This window comes from Ornithorhynchus anatinus, chromosome X1 (assembly GCF_004115215.2).
Source record: "Ornithorhynchus anatinus isolate Pmale09 chromosome X1, mOrnAna1.pri.v4, whole genome shotgun sequence".
NCBI lineage: Eukaryota > Metazoa > Chordata > Mammalia > Monotremata > Ornithorhynchidae > Ornithorhynchus > Ornithorhynchus anatinus.
This window is the reverse complement of record NC_041749.1, coordinates 38,154,834-38,177,664: the sequence shown is the minus strand read 5'-3', so window position 1 is coordinate 38,177,664 and position 22,831 is coordinate 38,154,834. Positions and strand designations below refer to the sequence as shown.

The 22,831-nt window shown below is 46.1% G+C and overlaps 1 long non-coding RNA gene across 1 annotated transcript; it reads right to left on the bottom strand.

Moving 5' to 3' along the window:
- Window positions 1-1,283: 1,283 nt before the first annotated feature.
- LOC114806604 lies at window positions 1,284-19,725 on the bottom strand. The gene is made up of 4 exons (XR_003754651.2): window positions 19,631-19,725; window positions 16,235-16,378; window positions 12,509-12,697; window positions 1,284-1,758 (listed from the first exon to the last, which is right to left on the bottom strand). It is a non-coding gene; the product is annotated as an uncharacterized LOC114806604 (long non-coding RNA).
- Window positions 19,726-22,831: the final 3,106 nt, after the last annotated feature.

Genomic DNA, 22,831 nt, shown 5'->3' with positions numbered 1-22,831 from the left:
AAATAAAGCTGCTCCAGGTGCATAATCCGATACTGTTTGATGTATCCATTCATCCAATCTGTTAAAGTGCCTTCTGCAACAGACTCAGTGTTCAACACCAGTCATTCGTTGGATCCCAGGGAAACAGGGTGGCCTAATGGAAAGGGACTGGGCCTGGGAGTCAGAGGACCCGGGTTTTATAATCCCAGCTCTGCCACTTACCTGCTGTGATCACAGGCAAGTCACTTCATTTTTCTGTGCCTTAGTTTCCCCATCTGTAAAATTAGGATTTGATACCTTTTCTCCCTCTTATTTAAATTCTGAGCCCCATGTGGTAAAGGGACTGTATCTGCCCTAGTTAGCTTGTATCCCCCCCTTCCCTGCTTAAAAGTGCTTGACAGATAGTAAGCTTTTAACAAATGTAATAATAATGAGCTTGTCCCTCTAGACTGTAAGCTTGTTTTGAGCGGGGAGTGTGTGTTTATTGTTATATTGAACTCACCTAAGCGCTTAGTACAGTACTCTGCACACAGTAAATACTCAGTAAATACGATTGACTGACTGACTAAAGTAATAACAAGAATAATCCCAGATTTCTAAAGGCCTGGAGAACTCTTCTAGACCCTTATTAACACTTTGTATCCACCCAGTACCCTAGAGCTTTGCACTTTATTCTATGCTTCTGGGAAGTTAGAATGTCAATGGTGGAGAAGGTCAAGGAAATGAAAGAAGAGATTCAGGGTCCCTTTCCCACGATCTGTCCACTGGGCTGACTGCAGGTCAGGGAACCTGCTTCCCAACCTACCTGTCTACCCGGCAGCTTGTCAAAACATCAAGGATGACTCCCACGTCCCCGAGAACATGGACTGGGAGCATTCCCATCCAGGGGAAATCTTCATATTTTCCAAGTGGCCACCTATGTGACCCGATTCACCTGCTTTGGTCATTGTTTCTCTTTCCAACCCAAGGATGCTGAGTGAAACGACTACTAAAGTGGATGAACCTCAAGGTGTTGGTCCGCTTAGCCTATTGGATCACTCTGAAATCTATCAAAGTCAGGTTTCTCGCTGTTTGTCTTTCTCTCCTTTCAGTTTGTTCCTTCTTAGGAGGAGGAGCAATGGTATTGAGCACCCACTGCATCCAAATGTACTCTACTAAGCTCAGGGAAAAGGCCAAAACAGGTAAAAGACTGTCTACAAGGAGCTTATACTCTGAGGCACCCAGCTACAAATGAATTTATGGAGCAATCAAAAGAAATGACTGAACAGACAAGATAGCGTGGCAGCTGTTTTGTACTCTTTTAAGTGTTTAATACCCATCTCTGCACCTGGCAAAACACTCGATGCCTATGATTGATTTATTGAGTGATACTGAGGAAGTTCAGAAAACCTGGTTAAAATAATTGACTCCATCAGCTCAACCTGGAAGCACACAGCAAAAATACGATGCCCCGTTTATACATTCCAAAATGAATGTCAACAGGACACCCAAACGACTGGTTGATGATGAACAGAAATGAGCTACCTGGATCCCCTTTTATAACACTCTGCTTTTAATGCTGTACGGTGATGTCGGTGCCGAACTTTAATGTCAGTGAACAAGAATGGGATCCCACTTGGCTCCTTTAACTCTCGAAGGGGCTTCTGGGTTCTCGCTCTCTTTTCATGTGGGTTGACATCTGCACAACACATGGACTCTGTGGGGAATTGTAGCAATCGTAGTGCACGTGTTGGGTGGAGTAAGGAGCACATGTGGAGAACTTCTCTGTGCATGCCTGACCTAAGTAAAAAAAAAAAAAAAAAGTATGGTGTTTGTTAATGATAATAATGTTGGTATTTGTTAAGCGCTTACTATGTGCAGGGCACTGTTCTAAGAGTTGGGGTAGATACAGGGTAATCAGGTTGTCCCACGTGAGGCTCACCGTCTTAAGTGCTCATCTACGGGCCTGTATTAAGCGCTGGGATGGATACAAGCAAATGGGGTTGGACACAATCCTCGTCCCCCATGGGCTCGCAATCTCAATCCCCATTTTGCAGATGAGGTAACCGAGGCCCAGAGAAGTGAAGAGACTGGCCCAAGGTCACACAGCAGACAAGTGGTAGAGACCCACGCTCTCTCCGCTACGCCATGTTGCTTTTCACCGCGCCGGGCGGCATTCAGAACGGCGTTCCCACCTCCGCCCCAGTACTTTCCCACCTCCCACTCACCCAGAGACCAGGACAGCCAAGAAAGGTAAAGAAAAGAATCAGATCAGAGCTTGAGCTTGGCTCACTTGAGCCAAGTCTGGGTTTGGGGGCCTGAGCCGGTTCAAGTGTCTTCCTGGTGGTGGAATCATCTTTGGCATTCTGGCCCTCTTGGGATTCACCTCAGACTGGTCAATAGTGACACCTGCTGGTTTATTAGAAGCTCCTTGTCTGAGCCCAACACTTCCAAATTTTCCTCCTTCCCGGGAGTCTGTCAAGGAAATAACTGGCGGTCGGACACCATCGGTGACCAGAGAATAGACGCCGAAGTCGAGGCAACCAAGATGGTGGGTGAAATCCACCCTTTTAGAGTGATCTGTGAGGAGAAGGTAACTTTCTAGAGAGCTTTTCCTGGAATGCCCTCTTTTTTAATGGTATTGAAGCGCTTACTGTGTGCCTGGCACTGCAGTAAGCGCCGGGGTAGATGCAAGATTATCAGGTTGAACGTGGTCCCTGTCCTACACAGGATTCACAGTCTTAACCCCCATTTTACAGATGAGGAAACTGAGGCACAGGGCAGTTAAGTGACTTGCCAAGGTCACATAGTCCTCAAGCGGTGGAGGTGGGATTAGAGTCCAGGTACTTCTGACTCCCCGGCCCATGCTCTTTCCACTAGGCCACACTGCTCCCCTCCTTCCTCGGCTTCATCAAACCCTTTGGGTCTCCTTTTTGAAAGCTCCTCTAAAGAATCCCCTCCCCCGACCCCTAACAATTTCCTCAGCCACCTCATATATTTCTCTCTTTCCTTATTTGTTGTGTGTTGTCACTTCAGTCTATTATTTCCATTTCCTCATTCTTAACTATGGGTTATCCAGCCTTTTATGTCAACTACCTTCCTGACTAGACCATGAGCTTCTTGTGGCCAGGTACTGTGCTTGTAATTTTCTGCTTTGGCATGTTCTGAACTAGCTCCCTCCTGATAATCCTAGTCCGGAGGCCAGGGACAGAGAGAAAGTGTGGGAGGCTGAGTGCGATGAGAAGACAGACTCAGGGTCCACGGGGAATGCAAGAATTCAACTTAAAGGAAGAAAGAGCGAGTCGAGGGGGAGACAGGACAGCAATCTGCAAGCATCAGTGGGGAACTGGTATTTATTGAGCACTTACTGTGTGCAGAGCTCTGTACTAAGTGCTTGAGAAAGTACAATACAACAAATAGATGTGATTCCTGTCCACAAAGAACTTTCAGTCTACAGGGAGAGACAGACAGTAAAATAGATTAGGGATAGAGGGAATAGTGGCTTTTAAGAATATTTGCATAAATACAGTGGGCTGGGGTGAATATCAAAGTGCTTTAGGTGTACACAGCCAAGTTCATAGTTGACACAGAAGGGAGGGCAGATGGGAGAAATTAAGAGCTTAATCTGGGAGGGCATCTTGAAGAAGATGTGATTGTAGGTGGGTTTTGAAGGTGGTGAGAGTAATGGAGTGTCAGAAATGAAGGGGGAGGGAGTTCCAGGCCCTATGTGTAATTATCACACAGAGTTTGCTGCATCTGGTTCTCTTCTTTCTCTGCTGACCATTTGCTCATATTTTCCTTTCTGCCTGAAGCCCCTTCCCCTGTCACATCCACAAGTCTACTGTTTTTCCCACTTTCAAGACCCTTCTGAAATCACATTGACTCCAGGAGGCCTTCCCTGATTAATCCCTCCTCCCTACTTGCTGGATCTCCTTCAAGCGCTACTTCGTGACTTCCGCATCACCTGAGCACTTGGTTCCTCCCCTTCCTCAACTTTGACCTCTTAATATACCTTTATACCCTCTTACTTCCCCCTATTTGTAATTTATCTTCATGTCCATCTCCCCTGGTAAACTTTAAGCTCCTTGAGGGCAAGGGCCATGTCGGCCAACTCTATTGAACTGCAAATAACAGCTAATGATAATTGTGATATTTATTAAATGCTTACCATGTGTCAAGCACTGTACTAAATGCTGGGGTAGATTTAAGATCATTAGGTCCCACATGGGGTTCACATCTAAGTAGATGGGAGAACATGTATTAAATCCCATTTTGGAGCTGAGTGAACCGAGGCCCAGAGAAGTAAAGTTACTTGCCCAAGATCACACAGTAGACAAGTAGGAGAGCCGATATTAAAACCCAGGTTCTCTGACTCCCGATCTCTGGATCTTTCCACGGGGCCTTGCTGCTTCTGCTTCCAAATCACATAGGACATGGCTGGCACAGAGTAAGCGCTCAGTAAAAAAAAAAAACCAGTGGTTGTTTGCTTGACTGATTGAAGAGGAGCTGGAAACTTCGAGGATGCAAGGTGGCTTCTTGCATATCTGATAAACCTTGAGGCAGTTACTCTTAGGTGTTTGGACAGGTTTATTGTTTGAAACTGAATTTTCCAGGGGAAAACGTTGCTTTCCTTCCTGGCACTATTTGCCTCTGAAAGTTGTACTTGCCCAGTGCAGATCTGTGTTGGAAGTGGAGTTTTCCATGTTAAAATTCCTTAGAAAGCCAAACCAAACCCTAGTGAATGCAGTCTTGGTTTTTTGTTCTCCGGATAAAATGAAATCTCCACTCCCTTGAGAAAGCTGGGGTCTTCACTCATAAGCTACCTAGATAAATAAGCCCTCCTCAAATGACTCAATGATCAGGCATTTCCTTAGGAGTAGCCCAGGAGTGATGTATAGTTGGGGCCCTAAATAGACGGCAGATCCCAAACTCCTTTTCTAGAATAGGCCTGTACCAGCTGTTGACAATCAATTAATCAACCAACCATATTTATTGAGTGCTCGTTGTGTTCAGAGCCCTTACTATGCATTTAGGAGAGGACAGTTTAACAGAGTTGGTAGATGTACGTTCCCTGCCCACAACAAGCCAGAGGAATTCTCACTGACCTCTGATCCCTCTTTGCTTTTTCACAATGACAGGCAGTTTGCCCAGAGGAGACCCTACCTCAGCTCCATGAGAGGACGGCTTGGGGAACATTCAGTAGGACAGACCTTTGGCCTCAGAGCCTCACAGCAGGATCACATCAGCTTGTTTTATCTCCCCAACCCCCACCCCCAAAGAAAACACGAGTGGATCTGAGCATTCCTGCTTTGATCTTCCCCAACTCCTCACAAGAGCATTTCTGCCCTTCTAGATTTGAGCCACGAAGCCACAGTGATGCTAATTGGTGTGTTTTGGGGGAGAGAGGCTTTATAGCCCCACATGATTGAACAAGGCCACTCAGTACTGAAGAGGCCAAAAAGAAACCAAAGGTGAGGACTGAGGTTCAAGCTGGAGCTTCCCTCCCCATGAGTCTTTGAGCGAGTCCAGTGAAAAACAGGCGGGAGGCCATGTCGTGGTCACACTAAGCTAAGGTCTTTGGCACCTCTGCCCAGGGGTTTGAGAAGGGGTGGGCTACTGGTCAAATGCAGAGATTTCTTTCTGTCCCACTACTGTCTCCTATATTCCCAAGTAGGACTTCACCAGTGACTGGAATTGGACTTCACCAATTTCTGGAACCTCATGGACACTGCCCAGTGAACTGAGGGAGCTTCTCCAGCCCGGAGGTCACAGCAAGCCTACACTAGTCATGCTTCCCATTAGAGCCTGCCCGATCCTCTGTCTTGGATCATGTTTTCCATCTGTCTGCCCATTAGATTGGGAGTTCCTTGAGGGCAGAGAATGTGAATTTTTCTTCTCTTAAATGCACCCATCATCAACATCAATAGTATTCACTTACTATGTGCAGAGCACTGTGCTAAGCGATTGGGAGAGTGCAATAGAGCAGGGTTGATAGACACATTCCCTCCCCACAGTGAGTTTACAATCTAGATGGGAAACAGGCATTAATTCTCCTATGGCTCTAAAGGCAATTGTTGCTCAATAAATGACATCGAGTATTTCTTGAGCACTTACTATGTCCAGAGCACTGTGCTAAGCAAATGGGAGAGTACAATTCAATAGAGTGGGTAGACACATTCCCTGCGCACAGTGAGTACAGCCTAGAAGGGAAAGACAGACATTAATCCTCCTATGGTTCTACATGTAATTGTTGCTCAATAAATTACCCACTTAGTCATTGATTCACATCAGAAAAGGACCAGGAAAATGTGAAGGTTTCCAGCCGGGAGCTGTGAAAACATCCAAAATCTGGGAAAATGGAACCAGGAAAAAAAACACCACAACCAAAATAATTCAGATTATTTAGCTGGAGTCAGTAAGAGCTGAGAAGAACAGCGCTTCGCACGTAGTAAGTGCTTAACAAATGCCATCATTATGATTATAATTATTAAGAAAAGAATCAGGCCCCTGGAGAATTGCACAGTTACTATCCAGTGCTCATGCAGCAAGGAGGAGAAACCAGGTCCCATTATGGCAAGCTCTTCCTGGCTGAAAGAAATGTTCTACACTGAATTGGTTACCCAAGGAGGAAGACGAATGTCCTTTTCTCAGTATCATTAGATTGATAGCTTCTTGAAGGCCAGAGAAGCGGTGAAGCTCTGGGAATAGAGCACAAACCGGAGAGTCAGAAGGACCTGGGCTCTGATCCCAGCTCCACCACTTGCCTGCTGTGTGACCTTGGGTAAGTCATTTCACTTCTCTGTGCCTCAGTTTCCTCATCTTTAAAATGGGGATTAAGACTATGAGCCTCATGTGGGACATGGACTGTGTCCAATCTGATTAGTTTATCTCTACCCCAGTGCTTAATTCAGTGCCTGGCACAAAAGGAGCATTTAACACACACAATATAATAAGTAGCCTTCACACGTTTCCCCACAATTTTCTCTTCCCCAGCGACGCTCTCAATCTCTGATTTTCATCCTGCAATAATAATAATAGTTGCGGCTTTTGTCAAGTGCTTACTTTATGCCAAAAACTATATTAAGCACTAAGGCAGATATAAGAGCATCAGGTTGGACACGGATCCTGTCTCACATGGGGCTCTTACTCTATTCTCATCCCCCTTTTTTTTTTTTCCACAAATGAGGTAACTGAGGTACAGAGAAGTGAAGTGCCTTGCCAAAAGTCACACAGCAGACATGTGAGGGAGACAGAATTAGAACCCAGGTCCTTGCAAGAAGAACTCGGGCTCTGCCCGTAGGCGAAGTAGCTTTTCCGGCAATGGGCCACCCAAGGTGACATGACCTCGGGCAAATCCCTTAACTTCTCAGTTCCTCGGTTACCTCATCTGTAAAATGGGGATTAAGAAACTGTGAGCCCCATCTGGGATATGAACTGTAACCAAACTGATTAGCTTGTATCTACCCCAGTGCTTGGTACAGCACCTCGCACACGGCAAATGTTTAACAAATACCATAATCATTATTATTAGCGAGTCAAGTAAAGCTCTTTGACTTTCTTCAGGCAAGTCCACTTGGCTGTTCGAACCCAAGTGAGTTTAAGGGACATGAAATCCAGCTGTGACTTCAGCCCTGACCCTTTTGGCCTCTCCGATCCCCGGGTGAGGCTGAATGGGAATCGTATAAACAAAGCCTCCCCCGAGACTGATCCTCTATTCTCATTACTTCCTGCCAAACTCCGAGCTGCAAGCACTCTGCAGGCTGAGGGAATTTACCCCAGCTCCTCACTGGGTTTCCGCATCACTCACATCCCATGAGCCTCTCTGGGAGACAGGAACAGAACAATCTTCCTCCTCCCTGGTTGGTACTAAGGAGTAGGAACTCTGTCTTCTCCTCCTGGTTCTCCTCTTATCTCTCTGGCTATTCATTCTAAGTCTCCTTCGTGGGCTCTTCCTCTGCCTCCCACCCCTTACCTGTAAGGATCCCCCCATCTCTTTCTCCATCGACACCCACTCCCTTGGAAAACTCATTCTCTCCCATGGCTTCGACTACCACCTCTGTGTGCATGATACCCACATTTACATCTCCAGCCCTGATCTCTCCCTCTCTCCAGTCTCGCATCTCCTCCTATCTTCAAGACATCTCTATCCGGATGTCCTCCCGTCCCCTCAAACTTAACATGTCCAAAACCGAGCTCCTTATCTTTCCACCCAAACCCTGCCCTCTCTGTGACTTGCCCATCACTGTAGATGGCGACACTATCCTTCCTGTCTCACAAGCCTGAAACCTTGGTGTTTTCCTTGAATCCTCTCATTCAACCCACGTATTCAATCCCTCGCTAAATCCTGTAGGTCCCATCTTTGCAACATCGCTAAAATCCACCCTTTACTCTCCACATTTATACAATCACTCATCCTATTCCACCAGGACGACGACATCAGCCTCCTTGCTGACCTCCCAGCCTCCTGTCTCTCCCCACTCCAATCCGTACTTCACTCTGCTGCCCAGATCATTTTTCTACAGTACGGTCAGGCCGTGTCACTCCGCCCCTCAGACAGCTCCATGGGTTGTCCATCCACCTCTGCAACAGACAAAAACTCCTCACCTTTGGCTTTAAAGCACTCTACCACCTTGCCCTCTCTCCTATCTCACTTCGCTTCTCTCCTTCTACGATCCAGCCCGCACATTTCACTCCTCTAGTGCTAACCTTCTCTCTGTGCCTTACTCTCGCCTGTCTTGCCGCCCACCCTTAGCCCACATCCTTCCTCTGGCCTGGAACGCCCTCACTCCTCTAATCTGACAGACAACTATTCTCCCCTGCTTCAAAGCCTTATTGAAGGCACATCTCCTCCAAGAGGTCTTCCCAGATTAAGCTCCACCTTTCCTCATCTCCCACTCCCTCCTGCATCACCCTGACTTGCTCCCTTTGCTCTTCTCTCCTCCCAGACCCACAATAGGCATATACATATCTGTAATTTCTTTGTACTGATGTCTGTCTCTCCCACCCTCTCTCCTCCCTCCGCTAGACGTCAGCTCATTGTGGACAGGGAATGTGTCTGTTAATTTTCGTATTGTACTCGCCCACGTGCTTAGTACAGTGCTCTGCACACAGTAAGTGCTCAATAAATACGACTGAATGAATGAATGAATGAAAGTAGCAGTGTCAGTCGGAACTTCTGCTCAGAGGCTGTGCCGGAAAGACTCAGGACAGAGCTGCGGTTCTCAATCCCCCAATTCCAAGAGGCTGTTAGTAGCAGAAACAGTGTTGTCTAATGGAAAGAACACGGGCCTGGGAGTCAGGATAACTGAGTTCTAATCCCACTTGTCTGCTGGGTGATCTTGCGCAAGTCACTTCACTTCTCCGGGCCTCGGTTTCCTCATCTGCAAAATAGCGCTTTGATACCTGTTCTCCCTCCTCCTTAGACTGTGAGGCCCATATGGAGGCTGGTTATCCTGCCTCTACCCCAGCGCTTAGAACAGTATTTGGCATATAAGTAAGTGTTTTACAAATACTACAATTATCATCATCATTATTATTATTATTACCATGATCCTTCCTCGTTCAGAAGTAAAACAAGTGCTGTAAATGGGCAAAATATGGACAAAGATGAATCCTGGCATTGATCTCTTGCGACTGAAAGCTTCATTCTACATCCTGCCTAACTAAAGGCTGGTGACCCAAAGAGAGGAGAAATGCATGGGGCCAGTCTGCCATTCGAAAGTCCAAATGATATCAATCTTCCATCAGTCAATCAACTGTATTTATTGAGCACTTACGATGTGAAGAATATTATACTAAGGTCTTTTTTATGGCATTTGTTAAGCGCTCAGTCTGTGCCAGACACTGTACTAAGCGCCGGGATAGATTCAAGCAAACAAGCTAAACAGGTTGAACACTATCCATGTCCCACGTAAGGTTCACGGTCTTAATCCCCATTACATGGATGAGGAAACTGAGGCTTGGGAAAGTAGACGACAACAGAGTTGGTGGACACGCTCTCAGGCCATAAGGCACTTACAGGCTACAGGATGAGATGTCTCGAATTCCACCACCGTGCCCCTGGAAATCAGTCTTTTATCTTCAATATAGGATAGGCAAGGCCTGTGAGCATGGCTTTGCCAGCCAAAACCCCAAATTGTCTCATGTAGTGGGTGATAAGTGGCCTTAATCACCTTTGGCCGCCAAAACATTCTTCTGAGGGTAGAGGTTTACCCACTGTCTGGTTTCCACCGGCCACCGACGGCCTTTGGAACGGTTACCATTTTCCCTGCCCTTTCACGAGTACGGACACTGGGAAAAATGAAGTCAATCTGCCGTGTGGGCAACAAGAAAAAAAGCACAAAGTCTACACATAGCCAACTCTGACTTCCCCGAGCCACCCTCCGTGGGTTGGGGATGAAGACGTAGTAAAATTATCCTCTCCAAAGTTGCCTAAGCCTGGCCCCAGGGGAGAATGCGAGAAGGCTCCCAAAAGGAGAATTTTTGTGGCCAATATACACACGTACTCAGACCACTCGACTCAGCCGTGTCGCTCCACCAAAACATTGCTAAGACTGAGGTGGAGGGCCATCTCATTACGATTTATGGGAACCTGAACCGACTCAGGAATATTTCTAATGAACTTCTTTCAGGAGACTGATGAACTATATGTGGATTAGCTACCAAAAGGTGCTTTGTGGTAGTCAATTAGTGTGACATTTATGGGTTCCATGAATCATGGCTTCTCCTGAAATGGAAATAAAAATCCCTCCTGTTGGAATAAAACCAGTTTCTTCCACTTCATTAATGAGTGAACTGAACCACTGCATTCATGATTACTTGTTACTATTTAGTTAAGGTTTTTTGAGCTTATCGTAGGCAAGGAATGTGTCTGTTTATTGTTGTACTGAACTTTCCCGAGTGCTGAGTTCAGTGCTCTGCACTCGGTAAACACTTAATAAGCACGACTGACTGACTGATGGCTAATTTGCTTTTATCATTTATACCTACACCTTTTATGCTTCTACCTATTGTACATTCACAGTTTGTGTCTACTTCCTTCCCCGATTTGACTGCAAGTTCCTTGTGTGCAGTGTAGATACAAGGTAATTGAATTGGACACAGTCCCTGTCCCGCAAAGAGCTCACAGTCTTCGTCCCCATTTTACAGATGAGGGAAGTGGCTCCAAGAGAGGCGAGATAACTTGCCCAAGGTCACACAGCAGACAAGTGGCAGAGCTGGGATTAGAACTCACGTCTTCCTGACTCCCAGGCCCACGCTCTATCCACTAGGCCACACCGCCTGTGCTCGGGAGATTACAATGTAACAGAGTCCTAAAGAGTCAGAGGTTTACCCATGCTAACTTTTCCACCAGCCCCAAAGGTTGGTTTCACTTGGAAATGGTATTTAGTCTCGGAGGGCAGGATCTGGCCAAAAGTGAAAGAGTATCCCTGTCCACTTAGGAGTTGCCGATTCATAACGAGTCTCGTCTTTGGAAACATCTCCCTATAAATGTTTCTTCGTGCTCTATAAACTGAAAGTTAACCTTGTTTCTATTATGAAATGATGAGAATTCTTTGTTTCATTGAATCGCTACTTCATTTTTCCCACACTCCCACATTATTTTCTTTCTCACACATAAACTGCCTCTGACCTATTTCTGTTGACTCAAATCACCATGGAGACATTTGAAAGTCCAAATTTAAAGCTTCTTTTGCACATCTCAAATGTCCCATTTGCTACAACTGCGAAAGTTGGCAACGATGGCTCTCTGAGATTCCAGGAAACTTTTAAATGCATCGTCCGAGGAGACGCTGTACTATAGCAACATCTTCACACCATCTGTTCCCCGATAAACCGTCCTAAAGAGAGAAGCCCAGTTCATTTCCAGCATTCTGTTTCACTGAACCGTTTGCCACAGAGAAGGGAGTGGCTGGAAGCTGATTCGAAGCTAGAGTCGGACATCACAGCTGTCTGGGTCCCGGCCGCCATGTTAGACGGGATTCGGATCACTGAATACGATCGGTCGCAGGCCCTCTAAGAGTCTCCGTGCTTTCATTCCCATAAAGATTGAGGCGCCTCCAGTCAAAGAGATTAAAGCCCACTCACAGTTTTTCTGTCATTTTAATTCCTGACCTTGAGAGGAAGTGAGATCTTTGATTTTTTGAGGAGCACCAGATACTTCTCTCTTCCTCCGTCCTGAGCCTTAACTAGCCGAAGCTGGACACCTCAGTCGCTTCTGTTAACCCCCGTCATTAGGCAGATAGCTTCACCCTTTCTCAATTGCTTCTTTGTTGAAGAGACAAGTAACTCTCTGTCCACTGAGATTCAAAATAATCTTCAGCGCCTTCGGATCTGATTGAGAAAAAAGGCACTTCACCCCCTCCCTGTCGCCCTTAAGAATTCAGTCATTTGAAAACCCTTGTGAAAGCAGTGATCATAATGGAATTGGCAACTCAGTAGGTTTGCTCTGGACAATACCAGCCCCTGAATGGGATCGTAATAAACAAGAATTAATGATGATGATAATGATGGTTTGTGAGGAGAGCATGCGACTCTCTGCTGAACTTACCTGCATCTCTTTTATGTGAAGCTGAGGTAGGGTCAGAGGTGGGCTCACTCCATTTCTCTCTGATTGTTACATTCAGGAGGCCTAGAATGATCATGGAAAATTTGACTGTGTTCTCTCTACCGCTTCTCATCCGGTCCTGACCAAACAATAGTGTGCAGGCTGTTCCAAAAAATGGAGGAGGAGAGCACACTGTGGAATTCAAGAAGGGTTTGGATTTGGTTAGTGCTCGGGACAGAGCACATGCTGGATTCCTTTCAGATGGCTTTGTCTGTTCTTTGACTAAAGTTACACAAATTAGACTTTGGGTTTGACCTGAGGCCATGAAATTCATTTTAACTCTACTAAAACCTGGAGCTAATAGTCTGGAAGTTACTCTTCTAGTTCCCTCCTACATTTCTGACTGCTCTTTCTTAGCCTCTTTCACTGGCTTATTTTCCACTCCTCCTCCCCTTTCCCCCAACTGTGGGTGTCCAACGAAGCTCTGTTCTGGGTCCCCCTAATCTCACTCTACATTGGCTCTCTTGAGGGAGCGCTCCCATTTACTTGTTTGGACACAACTATCCCCTCTATGAAGATGTTTCCCCAATCTCATCCCTTATCTCATCCCTTCTATTTAACCGATCAATGAGTGACATTTCTCGAGCACTTACCGCAGGTACAGAGCACTCTACTAAGCACTTGGGAGAGTACGACTCAAGAGAGTTGATAAACAGCTCTGCCCACAAAGAACTTCCAGTCTAGAGGGGCTGAAAGACACCGATACACTTTCCAAGTGTGTAATACAGTGCTCTGCACACAGTAAGTGCTCAATAAATGTGATTGAATGAATCAATGAGTAATATCACTGAACTTGAGCAAGAATGACAAACCAGTTCCCTAGCCCTCTTACTGGTCTAATATGACATACAGATGGTCAGTCAAGTTGTTGGGCTTTCACATAGGGATAAATAATGTAACACTGACTTGGCCCTGCCAGTCAGTCAATCTAATAATAATAATAATTAATAATTGTGTTATTTGCTAAGTGCTTACTAGGTACCAAGCACTGTTCTAAGCACTGGGGTAGGCACAAGGTAATCAGGTTGTCCCACATGGGGCGCACAGTCTCCATCCCCATTTGACAGATGAGGTAACTGAGGCACGGAGAAGTTAAGTGACTTGCCCAAATAAATACAGCTGACAAGTGGCAGAGTGGGAATTAGAACCCATGACCTCTCACTCACAAGCCTGGGCTCTTTCCACTGAGCCACGCTGTCCTCTAGACTGTAAGCTCAATGTAGGCAGAGAAAGGGTGTCTTACATTATTTTGTACTCTCCCAAGGGTACAGTATTTGGTACACAGTAAGCATTCAATAAATATGATTGATTATCTCTATCTCTTCTATTACAATGCTGACCTCTCGCCCACATCCTGCCCCTGACCTGAAATGCCCTCCCTCTTCATATCCAACAGACAATCACTCTCTCCACCTTCCAAACTTTATTAAAAGCACATCTCCTCCAAGAAGCCTTCCCTACCTAAGCTCTCATTTCCTCTCCTCCCTCTCCCTTCTGTATCATCTCCCTATCACTTGGATTTGCACCTCCCTCAGCCCACAAAACTCATGTACGTATCCGTAACATTTACTTACATTAATATCCGTATCCCCCTCTAGACTGTAATTTCATTATGGGCAGGGAACATATCTACCAACTCTTTTATATTGTACTCAGGCACTTAGAACACTGGTCTACACAAAGTAAGTGCTCAATAAGTAGGATTGATTGATTGATTGATTCTACCCTTTACCCTCCAAGTAGCTTCTCTGAGAGTGACTCAGCACCGCATTTCCTCTTGCCTCCAGCTCTTCTCCACTTGGCTAACTTGCCAGTCCCCTCAAGCTCCACATGTCCACAATGAGTTTCTCTCCTTCCATCTTTTAACTTCCTCTCTTTCCAACTGTTGCTAACACTATCATCCTCCCTTCCTCTGAAGCCCACAATCATGTCACCCTCAAGAGCTCGTTTTCATTTCAGCTCCCACAACCAATCAACAACCAAATCCTGTAGATTCTTCCCCCAGTACAGTTCATGGTATGTAGAGAAGCAGCGTGGCTCAGTGGAAAGAGCCCGGGCTTTGGAGTCAGAGGTCACGGGTTTGAATCCCGGCTCGGCCACTTGCCAGCTGTGTGACTGTGGGCAAGTCACTTCACTTCTCGGTGCCTCAGTTACCTCATCTGTAAAATGGGGATGAAGACTGTGAGCCCCACGTGGGACAACCTGATTCCCCTGTGTCTACCCCAGCGCTTAGTACAGTGCTCGGCACATAGTAAGCGCTTAACAAATACCAACACTATTATTATTATTATCCTTTCCACTCCCACTAAATAGCCACCACCCGGAGTTCAATCACTTATCACTTGTTGTTATTGATATTATTTTTATCACATTTGTTAAGGGCTTAATATTTGTCAAGTGCTGTTCTAAGCATGAGGGTCTTGTCTTATGCCATCTAGTCACCTCTGACCCGTAGCGACGCCATGGACACACCTCTCCCAAATCACCTCAATTCCAGCTGCAATCATTCTGGAAGTGTATCCTTAGGGTTTTCTTTGTAAAAATATGGAAGTGGTTTTCCACTGCCTCCTTCTGCGCAGTAAACCCGATCCCCTGCCCTCGACTCTCCTCTATGCCGCTGCTGCCCAGCAAAGGGGAGTTTTGACTTGTAGCAGATTGCCTTCCACACGCTAACCACTGGCCAAGCCAGGAATGGAATGGGTAGGTCTCTGCTTGACTCTCCTTCCTGTAATCAAGACTGGTGGAGTACTGGAAGCTCTCCAGGTGCGACCCTGAGAGGGGAAGCAAGAGGGTAGATTCAAGTTAACAAGGTGGGACACAGTTATTGTCCCACATGGGGTTCAATCTAAGTACTGGTCACATAATGGTTACTGTATCGTCTGCCTCACTGATCTCCCGGCCTCCAGTTTCTCCCCACCTCATACCACACTCTGTACTGCTGCCCTGATGATCTTGCTGACATGTCACTCCTCTGAAACCTCAATAGCTGCCCACCTGCCTCCGCAACAAGCAAAAACTTCCTACCGCTGGCTCCGAGACTCTCCGCCAGCTCTCTCCATTTTACGGATCGAATTTCTTCCCCCATTATTCCCCAGCTTGCACTCTTTGCTCCTCCCAAGTTCACCAACTAGCCACTCCACATCTTGTCTCCCCTGCCTTTGATCTCTTGCTTCCCTGTTTCTCCCGACCTAGGTAGAACTGCTTCTCTGCCTGCTACAGAGCTGCTGGACTTCAGATCTTCTTTCCTTTAATTCCCTCCTAAAGCTCTTCCCCCTCTAATTAACCATCCTACAGGTGATCTATATATCTGGTTTGGTAAGGAATGAATGCACAAATGTCCCAAAATTGGACTGCCTGAGTTAAATTGAGTTAAATTGAGTTAAATCAACCCCCAGCTTCTCAAACTCATTTTGGATGTTTAGATGAAGCTCTTTCTATCTGGCCAGGCTGCTATGTCTAGGAAGTCTCCCAAGAAAGAACAGAATCCAAGGAACACTATTGGAAGATGACGGTGGTGATCAGAGATTATGAAAACGGTGACGATGACGGTGATGAGGATCATGGTGGTGGTGAGCAGGATGGTGTTGAGGATCGTGCTAAGAATTTAAATGAATAGGCAATGCTACTATTGCATAATAATAATAATTACGGTATTTGTTAAGCGCTTACCATGTGCCAGGCATTGTACTGGTCGCTGAAGGGTTGTACCGGTCACCGTCAGATCACTGCTCCACACAGCCCAGGACAGCATCTCCCAGGGGGTCACCAGAAATATTTCTCCCTCGGTATTCCTGTGTGCCTCCGTTTCCTCATCTGTAAAATGGGGATTCAGTATGCAGTCTTCCTTTTACTTAGACTGTGAGCCCAATGTGGGACAGGGATTGTGCCCGACTCGAATATCCTCTATCAATCCCGGTAATTAGCGTAATGTTTAACATCTAATAAGGGCTTTATAAATACCACTACGATGATGATCATGATGTTACTGATTTTCCCTCTAGTAAGTAACCCCGTAAGCGGCGCTTATCCATGATGAAGGTGACGAAGGGGAAGGTGACGAACAGGCCAGTGGGCATCTCCTTTAGCCATATAATCAAAGGAGAAGCAGCATGGCTCAGTGGATAGAGCACGGGCCTGGAAGACAGAAGGACCTGGCTCCACCACTTATCTGCCACGTGATCTTAGGCAAGTCATTTCTTCTCTGTGCCTCAGTTCCCTCATCTGTAAAACGGGGATTTAGACTGTGAGCCCCAAGTGGAACGGGGACAATGTCCAACCTGATTAGCTCCTATCTGTCTTAGTACAATGCCTGGCACACAGTAAGTGCCGACCAATTACCATAAAAAAGGAGAAATGATACCTGTCTCTGCAGCAAAGCCGAGAGCCTGAAAAGCTACGATTGTCAATAAATGACTCAGACGTATAAGGAAGGCTAAGTCATTTAGCTGCCCGCCCGTTCACTGGAAGTTGAGGCGTAATAGGTTTCAAAAATGGTGTTCAGAATACAAAAAGGGAAATAATGAAAATACCCTGGGTAAACAGCAAGTCTGTGGGTGGAGTGTGGAGAAGAAGAATTAAATGATTAGCAGGACCCATGAAATCAAACTTCCTCCTAAGTGACAATGAATATTCAGTTTAATGTGTTTAGCTGGAAGATTACTCTAACAGCAGGCACCAAATGTACAAAATGTACTCCGGTATATTTCTAATTAACGGAGAGCATAAGACGGGCGGGAACTCTATTGTCAGGTGTTCTCGGCGGAAGGCGGAAGGGAGGGCTGGCAATTATCCAGTGACCGTGGACCGTGTAGACAGCTAATCTGGTTTGCTAATAGCCCCTTCCTCCCCTCGAGCCCTCTTCGACTTCAGTTATGGAGGTCGATCCCACCTAGGTGGGAGATGACCTATTTTGAATGCTTCTTAGGAAGGCTGGACCCCCGCCGCTCTGTTCAGTGACTCTCTAGATTCAGGGGTGATGTCTTAGGATAAAATGTCTCCTTGGCTATTGTGGTTGGAGAGCATTTTTCCGTAGGCTAGGAAATCGCAGCTGACCAGACTGTGGAAATCAACTGACTCCTCGCACTTCCCAGCCTCGGGTCTTGGTTCCTGTTACTGTTATACCACGGAGGCCATCCCTCTCCCCACCTTCAAAGCTTTATTAAAATCACATCTCCTCCAGGAGGTCTTCCCCGACTAAGCTCTCATTTTCCCGACTCCCTCTCCCTCGCTCTTGGATCTGTACCTTTTATTCACCCCTCTCTCAGCCCCACGACACTTAGGTACATATCCAATATTTATTTACATTAATGCCTGTCTCCCCCTCAAGACTGTCAGCACCTTCTGGAAAGGAAACAGGTCTACCAACTCTGTTGCACTGTAATAATAATACTACCAATAATTATAGAATCTGTTAAGCACTTGCTTTGTGCTAAGCACTGTACTAAGTGCTGGGGTGGATACAAACAAATCATTTCAGCAACAATCTTTCTACAGCGTCGCTTTGTTATTCCTAAAATGACCATATGAAGGAAGAAATGGCTGGTTGCCAGACTAGAAGATAGTGCAAAGTTTTGTGCTCTAGACCTAGTTCTAGAGAAGTTAGTGTGGCCTAATGGAGAGAGCAGGGCCTGGAAGTCAGGGGATCTGGCCTCTAATCCACTCACCAGCACTGTGACCTTGGTCAAGTCACTTAGCCTCTCTGTACCTTAGTTCCCTCCCCTGTGAAATGGGAATTAAATGCATATTCTCCCTCTGCTTAGACCATAGACCCTATGTGGTTCAGGCACTCTCTCTTACCTGGTAAACCCAGTGCTTAGTCCAGTGCTTGACACATAGTAAGGGCTTTACAAATGCCACAATTATTATATTGAAGGTTTATGATCAAAGAGCCACATAAGTCATTCCAGGAGGTGAACAGTCAATCACATTTATTGGTACATTTATGTGCAGATCACTGTACTAAGTCCTTGGGAGAGTACAGTACGTTACCTGCCCATAATGAGCTAGGAGTCTAGAGGGGGAGACAGATATCACTATAAATAGGTAATTCCTAATATAGAATTTAAAGATAAGTACATAAGTGCTGTGGGATTGGTGGTGGGGCAGCTATCTAATGTTCAAAGTCACAGATCCAAGTAAAAAAAGCCAGATAATGCAAGAGGGAGAGCGAGCTGCAGAAAAGGGGGCTTAACTGGGGAAGCCTTCTTGGATGAGCTGTGACCTTAATAATGCTTTGAAGATGGAGAGAGTGGTGGTCTGGCGTATATGAAGGGGGAGGGAGCTCTAGGCTACGGGGAGGATGTGGAAAAAGGGTCGGCGGCGAAATAGACAGGATCGGGGCACAGTGAGCAAGCTGATGTTTGAAGAGCGGAGTGTGAGGAGTGGGCTGTAGTAATAATGTTGGTATTTTTTGGTATTTGTTAAGCGCTTACTATGTGCAGAGCACTGTTCTAAGCGCTGGGGTAGACACAAGGGAATCAGGTTGTCCCACATGGGGCTCACAGTCTTAATCTCCATTTTACAGAGGAGGTAACTGAGGCACAGAGAAGTTAAGTGATTTGCCCACAGTCACACAGCTGACAAGTGGTGGAGCCGGGATTCAAACCCATGACCTCTGACTCCAAAGCCCGTGCTCTTTCCACTGAGCCATGCTGCTTAGTAGGAGGAATAAATAGTAAAATAGTGGTAAAGACCGCGTCAGCCACTAACGCAACTTAGCTAGGCTAAGTGCTATGATGTAGCATCAGACCAATGCTTTGGCCACTAAGTCCTGAATTTACAAAGCCTTCGCGTGTCCTTCGGACATTCACTCCTAGCTGTATACTCAAAGCCGTATACTCTGTGGAATGAGAGGGCCCGAATGAGCTGTACAAGCGACCAGCACGATAACTGCCTTGGGAGCCAAGGGGCTACCACAGGGTCCCATCTGAGGCCCCGGCTGGGGTCTGTTGATTTTTCTCTTTCCCCGTACGTTGGGCTCTGAGCCCTCTCACGATCGGAGAACGGATGTTGCCGGGAGCACATGGAAGGCAAATTGGATCGCCCTGTGCATTTTGAATCACATACGTTTCCAAGAATCACGCTCCCCTCTTCAGTCCTCCCATTACTAAGTAAATCCTCAGAGATCGCAGACATGCCTGTCCTGTCCCGGAGGGAGCCACATCGACGACGACCACAACGACGACGATGACGACGACATGACAGGAAGCTTGGGGATCTGTGGCGACTAGTTTCCTAGCAACCGAAGCCAAACGAAGTCGAGTCGCTTTCCCGTGGATCTGAAAGGGAGAAGCTGCTACTGAGGGGTGGCCATAGAAGTTCCTCGTGAGACCCCAGAACTTTCCATTCCTTTTCTGCAAATTAATCATCGCTGTCGTTCCTATGGAATCACACCACTGTTTCCTTTTTAATAGAAGTCAAGAAATTTAATCACAAATTGAAGAAGAAGGAATTTAAGATTCTCATTTGGAATGGGAATTAAAGAAATAATGGCAATTAATTTTCATGTCTTTTATGAAGAGCAGCCTAGCCTTTGAATGGTGATTTCTAAAAGGTTCTTTTCTTCAGGATTGTTTAAGCACCTCAGTGTCTTCATAAATGGTGAGACTGTTTTGGCAAAGGAGACATTCAGGTGATCAATGGGGGATTTGCATAATAATAAGTGCTATGAAAACAAAAGCGTTTATTTTAGGTGCTGAGCACAATGAAATTCAACACAACTCTGGAGGACGATTTCACGCTTTGCCTGGGGAGAGTTAAATATTTACCTTACAGAATTGAATGAGTTGTGAATCATAATCGTTTATTTTTCTACAACTTGGAACAATTCCTCCCTGGTGAATGCTGGCGGGAACCTTAAACCTTCCTGAGTCACCCTGACTCTTGCCAAAATGTGGTTTTCTGAGGATCCAGTACCTACATCCTGTGTAAAAGCAGGAGAATGGGATGGCGGGAAGGACAGAGTGGATACCGGAGATTCAGGCTGGGAAAATTGCAAGCCATGGTGGAGGGGGATAAAGGAATAGGAGTGTTGACTCTCGGGGGTTTTATCCTGAAGCAAAAGTAATTTCTCAGGGATTTTGCCTCTGCTTTTCCCCAGAATTGAATTTCTACAGGAAACAGCGTGGTCTAGTGGAAAAAAATGGACTGGGGACTCAGAGGACTTGGGTTCTAATCCTGGCTCCGCTGCGTACCTGCTGGGTGATCTTGGGCATTCTCTGTGCCTCAGTTCCCTCATCTGCAAAATGGGGATTCTATATCTGTTCTCCCTCCTTCTTAGACTGCGAGCCCCATATGGGATCTGATTAACTTGTATCCACTCCAGTGTTTAGTACAGTGCTTAGGACTTACCAAATCCTAGTTATTGTCATTATTATTATGATTCTTAAAATGAGAACAATTGAAATTAAAACGATTCCCAAAGCGTCCATAAAAAGCCACCCCTTCTCCACCCCCTGCCCTGCCTTCTCCCATTCCCCACCATCTGAGTTTGCCGCTGCCCAGGGAGCTTGGGGGCAGAGTTCGCTGCTCCCAGGGTGATGAACTGGTGAGAGACCCCGTGCCACAGATTGCTTTTTACATGTTAATAGACTTTATCGGCCAAGGTTCGTGGAGGGCAGAGTCGACCACCCGTCCATCTTCTCAGCCCACCTGCATACCCGGGGAAGGCCTACTATTATCAGTCCCTTCTTCAGTTGCAAAGGAGGTCTGAAAATTTGTTCCAAGCCCCTTCGTCTGATACAACGGTGCAAAAGTTACCGCTCTTGGGTCAAACTGTCACCTGGAGCCCTCTGAAAGGAGGGAGACCGGAGAAAGATCCGAGGAGCAACCTACTACATGATCCAGGTGGCCAGCCTGGCTGGCCACAGGGTCTGTGTTCCAGAAGTCCTGGGTGAGGTGGTGACTCCTCCTTGGACATCCCAACTCACAGGTGACCATGACAGATCCATTTTTACAGGCCATCGGAGAGTGACTCAACCCACCTCCGCTAGCAAAAATTGGGGTTTTCATTCAGAGATCATCACCGAAGTTCTTGCCGAAGGGCCGGTGAGAATCTAGGGATGGTGTCCGACCTTTGGTAGTATTGTCTATGACACTCGGCTTGTCTCCCCAGAAATGAGACACAACCAGAATCCAATTCAACTCAGAGAAAGTGTTTGCCTGTCTGTGCCCCCCAATCCCTCCCCCATCATTGTAACCTCCCCCAGAAGAGAAGCTTGAAAATTAGCCTTTTGCACTTGATTATGAAACACCCTCATCCACATCTCCTCCCCACACCTGATTGAAATAATAGCAATCTGGCAAATGGGTCTCTTTTGAAGCCATGCTGCTTCTAAACTCTAAACGTTCACTTCAGACTCTCTTTTTTCCCCTATCTGTAATTTATTTTAATGTCTGTCTCCCCCACTAGATTGTAAAATCTTCCTAGGCAGGAACTGTGTGTAATAACTGTACTGTCCTCTATTGTCCTTAATCTGTTCATCTCCATAGAGTTAGAGCTCAATAAAAGGTATTGATATTAATCTCCTTATGAAGAAAAGCAGTGTGGGCTATTGTACTTTCCAAGCGCTTAATACAGTGCTCTGCACACAGTAAGAGCTCAATAAATACAATTGAATGAATGAATGACTCGAACACGGGCCTCTGAGTCAGAAGGATCTGAGTTCTAAGCCCAGCTCTGCCATTTGTCTCCTCTGTGACCTTGGGCAAGTCACCTACCTTCTCTGTATCTCAGTTACCTCATCTGTAAAATGGGGATTAAAACTGAGCCCCATGTAGGACATGGACTGTCCAACCTGATTAGCTTATATCTACCCCAGTGCTTAATACAGTGCCTGGCACATAGTAAGTGCTTAGCAAATACCTTTAAAAAAAAAAAAGGAGCTCATTAGCCGCAGGGGGAAGCAATAGCAGATTATGCCAATTTGCAACCTGAGGCAAAATGAAAAACTTCCAAAAAATATACATTTGATCTAGATGCAAAATGTATTTAGGATTCTAACAAGCCCTTCGTTCAAAAGAAAGTCATTTCATCTGAGAGGCAAGTAATTGTTGTCGGGAACATTAGGTGCTCAATAAAATGAGCGATCGGTTGATTAAATGGGACCCGAAATAGTGGTGGTAAAGTTGGTTTACTAATCCACCAATCTATCATATTTATTGAGGGCCTACCGTGTGCAGAGCACTGTACTAAGCGCTTGGGAGAGAATAATATAACAGAGTCGGTAGACACCTTCCCTGCCCGCAAAGAACTTACAATTTAGAGAG